Here is a 6,922-nt window from a genome sequence, read left to right as displayed (position 1 = left end):
TCGCATACTAATATAATAGAGATACTGCGATGTTCCATACGTGCTGGACCGTGCGTTTATACGACGTTCAAAACGTGCGTACATATTGCTAATTCTGGTTCAAAGCTGGATTATGCTCTTTCGTCACTCACAGAGAAGAACAAGGCGACTAAGACTAACATCTGATCTGGTCGCAAGAGGGCGAAACACTTGAAATTTAATGGCCACCTGGTCTCATGTCCACTTCAATACAGCATATGCGATTGGTTTTGACTAAAAACCAAGGTTAACATGTTGCTTAAAATTAATTGTATTTCAGTACTTCCCAAATATTATGATTGCCAAAAAAAAAATTATATGTTGGTAGATTAAGGACCACTTCATCCATATATCATGCCTTAACTTTTTCGTGGTGAAAATAAGGCGCGTTGCATAAACAATCGTGACGCCGTACAAAACTTTATTTTCAACGTGGCGTACATACGGTGCGTTTGTATCAAAAAGGTAAATCGCAATCTAATTTTTGGTACGGCCAATCTCATTGCATTGCAATGCATTGCAATGGACAATCTGTACGTATGAGCCGCGCGCATATTTGCGCATTGATGCTGATTCCGTTAAGAATGCTTCATGACAATCGTTATTTTATTAATGTTGTTCATGCTCGCTTATTAATATTTACAGCCGATGTTTGCAGAACAGGATGGCCAATAGTAAACCGTGCACGTGTAGACGCCAATGGTTTCACGATGGTATCACCAGATAAGCCGTTTCTTTGCAGTGGTCAAGTTACAAAATGGACATATCAAGGAGAGTCCTCAGCATCATTTCGAGCCATAGTTTTCAGACCGATTGAGGGCTCTGTTACTCAATTTCAAATTGTCGGCATAAATGACATACCAGCAGGTGCCGTTGATACACCAGTCAATTATGTAGTACCTGAAGATGAACGCATTACAGTCACATATGGAGATGTGATTGGATGGTCGTTTGGCGGTGGTGTGATAACATATAATTTAGGAGGGAGCTACAATGTCAGATGGGTTGGCGGCTATTTACATGCCAGCTTAGCAGTCGATCAAATAGTTAATATCAACAGTGGTGTTGAAGTACGAGAATACTCAATTGAAGCTACGGTCGACTCTTTTGATGGTAAGGCGATAACATTCCATCAACATTTTTGTCCCGATAAGAAACTGTATGACAGAGTTCATCTTTAGATCAACTACGTACGTATTTACATTCAGTCCGATATTAAGTGAAGTCTTTTGACGACCCTTCATCATTTACCGGTTTAAGCCACGCAACATCACGATGTTGTTGTCTTGTTTTTCTTCTGTTTTGTTTGTCTTTTAATTTTGAATATAACCATTAGAACCTATGCTCAGAAACCATACATTGTACAGCTGATGGATAACAATGTCCACAGCATCGTCGCTAGCTCTATTCACATGCTTGTGTGTATAGAGTTGGTATTATCTGGTAAATAGCTGGTAAATATACAGCTTGTCTCAAAAAAAATTGTGCAAGTGAAAAGCGCCCTCTGTGGCAATTAGAAAATACCGTTGTGACATGATGCTTACAAGTTACATCAACGTCAAGGGCACAGTCTTAGCTCCCAAATACCGTTTGTTCTGTTCAATTTGCTTTTTTTTATTAAATCTTGAGATATGTTTAGTTAACAACGAAAGGGTAAAATCACAATTGTGTCACTTTTACTAGGAAATATGGCAGTAAATGTAAATCAATTATAGCTGATGTTGATGCGGCTAATGCACTCCCCCATTCGGGGATCGTGCATTAGACGCATCAACATCATGCATTATTTTGTCTAATTTCATTAATTTGTCAAATTTCATAAACTTGTCTAAGTTCATTAACCTATAAGTGTGCAATATTTGTTTGTCTTTTAACATGTCTTGAGTGACAAAAAGAACAGTATTTACCATAATAAAATCATTGACATGCACATGTATTTAATTTTACAGCAGAATGTGAAATATTTATCTTTTAATTTGTCGTAAGTGGAAAAAGAGGATCATTATACCTGTATCATGATAAAACAGTAAAAACAATTGTGTATTGTTGTGTAGTTGATGCATTCTTTTGATTTCACGAAGGAACTCTTGATAAACTTGATGCTATCATTGATTTACATGTACAGCCTTCTTCCCTAGTAAAAGTGGCACAATTGTGATTTCACCCTTTCGTTGTTAAGTAAGCATATCTCGAGATTAAAATAAGCAAATTGAACAGAACAAACGGCATTTGAGAGCTAAGACTGTGCCCTTGACGTTGATGTAAGCATCATGTCACAACGGTATTTTCTAATTGCCACAGAGGGCGCTTTTCACTTGCACAATTTTTTTTGAGACAGGCTGTATATTAACATTAAAATGAATAAGGTGCTATTTTTGAACTATAGATAATATTTTGAACTTGTACTGGGACCAATCACCAGGAATGTTGCAATTCTGAAATAGCAACTAGGCCTATAGGAAAGATCCTTTGAACATCACCATGATCACACACATACCGTGGCTAATAAAAACAGCTATTAAAGTCCAACAAACGCACATTTTAATGCTTTGTGGTTAAATTATGCTATAGGACAGTTATTTGACATAAAAATTCTAAAAATACCACTTAGATACCAGAATCAATAATTAATAATTAAAACAATTCATAATTAATAAAGGAAATCAAATATTCGATTTTTATATGAAAATTAGTCGGCAAGCTCTTAAGACTGACACACTAAAATAAGATTATAAACGGTCAAAGGTCAATCTGTTTAGCGGCAAAACATGCTAAATTCACTATTTTTAACCAAAAACGTAATAGAAAAAATACGAAGTTTAAAGATTCCAACTAAACCCATTATTTTGGTTCTTTAAGGCGGTACCTTAACCCAAAAGCAATAATAACAAAATCAACCAAACTCGGGACCAAACTAATATTTTCATATCAAAAACTCGTATTATTTTTCGTATCATTTTGCTGCAGCGGAATGGAACGTATGGTGGGAGTCACGAGATGGTCAGAATATGTGTAACTTTGCAAATGTACCATCAGGGACAGCATATTGTAACCAGCAACCGGAACCAGGTATTTTGAATTTCCCATATAGCATAGCAAACACTTTAATATTTTAATGAATTATTAACATTTGATGCGATTTGAAAAGGTCCGCCGTCTATTATATACTGAATAGAAAGATACTCTTTTTCATAATGGGTACCAATCACGCACAATGTTCAAAAAATTAAAAAGACCGCGGTCAACGTCGAACTTCAGCTAACTAAATTTTTCCAAATCAATGTTAGTGTTCTAAATTAATCACGCCAAAAATTGTCATCGCTCAAACAAGTGTGACCTTTCTCGTTTGGTGTTTTGGTCACGCAAATTTCCTCTTGGCCTGCGTGACCAGATTGACAGCCTGATGTTTTTATCATATGGGCCTGATATACGTTCTGTTTTAATTTTATGAACAAGATTAAATAAATAACTATTTCCGATTATTTTAAGGTTGTGATAATGGTGGCGTTTGTAACTGTATCACCAACGACGACGTGCAGAGATCTGATGAGGGCGTACTTTCTGACAAATACAAACTACCTGTTACAAAAATACATTCCGGAGGTACCGGAGGAGGTAGCTCAGAGAGAGTGATATTTACACTCGGTGCCTTAAAGTGCTCAGGATGAGTTTCTTTAAATATTTTTAGAAATAATTAATGTATAAGATAACAACCGATTACGCTCCGACAGGAATTCGACAGAAATGTGAAAGTCAATCGAGTGGAAGGGATATGTAATAAAACAATATAGTCAAAGCAATTTTCAACTGCTCCCATATCGTAACTTATGTTCCCACCGTGGAACAGCATTATTCGAATTCATGAGGATATTACTTTCTTAGTTTTTGTTCATGATTTTTATATTTTGTATAAACAATATTGTCAAATTTCATCATCCGATTATCATTAGATTACCAGCATATTATGAAGTGTTTAGTTGCAAAAGCCCTAGCCTAGAATGTTCTTTACCTATTAAAACCAAAAGGAACTGTTTTTGGGTCACTATGTTTGGAAAAATCATTATATAAAAATTCATAGTTAAAAAAGTAAATGAGATATTTTAAATTTTCTTTCTGATTTTGAAAGTATTATATAGTCAGGTTACATAAAAGTAGTGCAAAAAAATGGGCTCGAATTTGATTGCAAAGGTAGTTTCTAGAAAGGGTAAATTAATTTAGTTGCAAAAGTCCTTCCATCCACAAAAGGCGCGATATAAAATAAATAATAAAATAAATAGGAAGGCTTGAAAATTGTACCAAACCTATTCTTTTAGTTTCTATTTATCAACACTTTATTCAAAACCAAAATGAACTAGACATATAGATGTGGTCTAAGACCACGAACACAGCCGTGTTGTGACCCCTTAATGAACGTTGACCCCAAAATATATGAAAACCCCATAGATATTGGCTAATGTCAATGCATGGGTGCACGTGGCATTACTTTGCGATGTTATTTGTGGCAGAAGGGGCATTTTGAAGGTTTTTCGTTTTATACCGGAAGTGACCCCTTGATGACCTTTAAGCCCAAATAAAAAAATACCACATATGAATAAATTTTTTTGAATGTATTTTGTTTTATACCGGAAGTGACCCCTTAATGACCTTTGACCCTAAATAAAAACATACCGTTACTGTCCTATGTTTTTCTTAGCAAGTAAAAACTGTGACCGTACAGCACGAATGAGCCGTAAATTCCCTAAATTGTATTCTGAGTTACACTGTAAAATGTGTACGAAGGTCGTATTCATCGGTAACTTAAGCTGGCGCGACATCTATCTCATTTTTATAGTCAAACACCAATCAATAATCCTATTGTTGAAGTGGATAATAAGCTTCTACCTTAGATGGCTACAGACATTTTAATAGCTCTGGTCTTTGTTTGCTTTGGCTAAATCCTGTTCAAGTGGTGGGTTACCAGGCATTGTATTTCGGTATGTATAGGTATGTATAACCAACAATACAATCCCTCATTTCAAATATATAGTTTTGGTTTCTCTATTGTTCAGAAACCAAAAATCAAGGGATTAAAATGTGGAGATGAACTGGTATGCAATCATAACACTATTGTGCTGGGAGGACACAAGAGGGTATATATAATCAAAAGTATAATGGCCTATAACCATACGTATATAATAGCCTATTGTGCTAACATTTTCATTATCGATATCTATCAACGCGGACGACTTTTGATGCTCTCTGCCGTATGTGGCACACTTCCATGACACCATAAAATTACACCCGAGTTTGATAAGTTATGCATAGACATCATGTGCATATATTGAGGGGTGGGGGTGTTTTGTTTATTTGTCTGAAATATAAACGATGCATGATGATGTAGATGATTTGATTATGAATTAGATTATTCCCCGGAAAGCACAACCCATACCTCTTACTTATGTTCCCTCCGCCACCTATATATAACCTCCTCCTCCCCCTCCCCACACTCGACATCGACTCTTCCCTATTATTCCACTCCACTCTTGAGCCCCCCTCTCCCCCTCCTTCCCTTCCCACTTCCAATGCTCTCTCCCCTGTTTTTCTTTCTCCCTTACCCTTACCCCCTCCCCTCACACACACATACCCTCTTTCCCTGGCGATCTCTTCTATCTCTCTCTCTCTATTCTCCAATAAATAAATTGAATAAAAGTTAGTTTAAACCAGCTTTCTATGATATTGATCTTCCGTCATGCGACATGCACATAAATAGAGTTGTGTATAATAGTGTTTATAACACTGAAGTCATAATCTGTCAAGTGCCTATTGTAATGTCTGTGGAAATATTTCGATGGTCTATATATTTTCACAGTGAAATCAGCTTAGGCTAATTCGTAGTCTCAAGTCAATGCTTTCAAACTAAATCAATGCTTTCAAATGTAGACTGCTTTGTTCGACTTCTCTGCTCGTGAATATTGCACTGCGAAATTTAAACATTTCTTTTGTATACTAAGAGTAGGTAACTTCAAATCAAATAATTTTACGATCCACACCACTTATAAGAAACTGAAACCAAAACCGAAACTGACTGACACAAATGTTCGGTTTTAAACAAAAGGTAGAAACAATGAGTTCGATATCTTATGATTCAAGTGGTTAGGCAGGACAATAGGAAACCACGTGACCAAAACCAAAACCAAAACTAAAACTATATATTTGAAATGAGGCAATGAGAGAACTTTCTTAAACTTCGTTGTCTTGTGGCTGATTTGAAATGACCGCCAATTATGACTTTGATATTTATTGCCAGCAATGTAGAAATAGAGACACATGTAGAAACGAAAAAAGCTATAATTTTGTTGAAGGAGCAACGTTTAACAAACCATAACCCCGCTTCCGGAGTTCGATTATAGTTAAATAAAATACCATTTTAAAGCTTATGATATATATTTTCTAAACACGAAATAAAACAAAATTGACCGGGGAAGGAATTTACGGCTCATTCGCCGTGAACGGTCACAATTGTTGAAAGTTTTTGGTTTTATACCGGAAATGACCCCTTCATGACCTTTGACGCCACATCTGTGAGGACCCCATAGACACTGTGTAATAACAATGCATGTAGTATGCAAGTGGCGTCATTGTCCTACGTAATTTGTGAGAGAAGAAGCATTTTTAGTTGAAATCTTCGTGACCTTTGACCCCGCGAGTTTCGTGTGACATGTAGGGACACGGTCAATGATTGTTGTAACTAAGTTAGGTCAAAAGAAGAAGAAGAAGAAGAAGAAGGAGGAGGAAAGGAGAAAGAGGAGAAGGAGAAGGAGAAGGAGGAGAAGAAGAAGAAGAAGAAGAAGAAGAAGAAAGAACCTGTAAAAAAAAGAACACAGCGTGACTCACGTCACGGCTATGTAATCAAATCGAACAAGTA

The 6,922-nt window shown here is 36.2% G+C and overlaps 1 long non-coding RNA gene across 1 annotated transcript; it reads left to right on the top strand.

The window, feature by feature from the left end:
- Positions 1-1,054: 1,054 nt before the first annotated feature.
- On the top strand, positions 1,055-3,800 carry LOC140154295 (uncharacterized). Its single transcript, XR_011859298.1, has 3 exons — positions 1,055-1,131; positions 2,986-3,087; positions 3,508-3,800. It is a non-coding gene; the product is annotated as an uncharacterized lncRNA (long non-coding RNA).
- The last annotated feature ends 3,122 nt before the right edge of the window (positions 3,801-6,922 follow it).

The sequence above is a fragment of the Amphiura filiformis genome, chromosome 6 (genome assembly GCF_039555335.1).
Source record: "Amphiura filiformis chromosome 6, Afil_fr2py, whole genome shotgun sequence".
Taxonomy (NCBI): domain Eukaryota; kingdom Metazoa; phylum Echinodermata; class Ophiuroidea; order Amphilepidida; family Amphiuridae; genus Amphiura; species Amphiura filiformis.
This window is presented reverse-complemented; position numbering and strand designations above follow the sequence as displayed.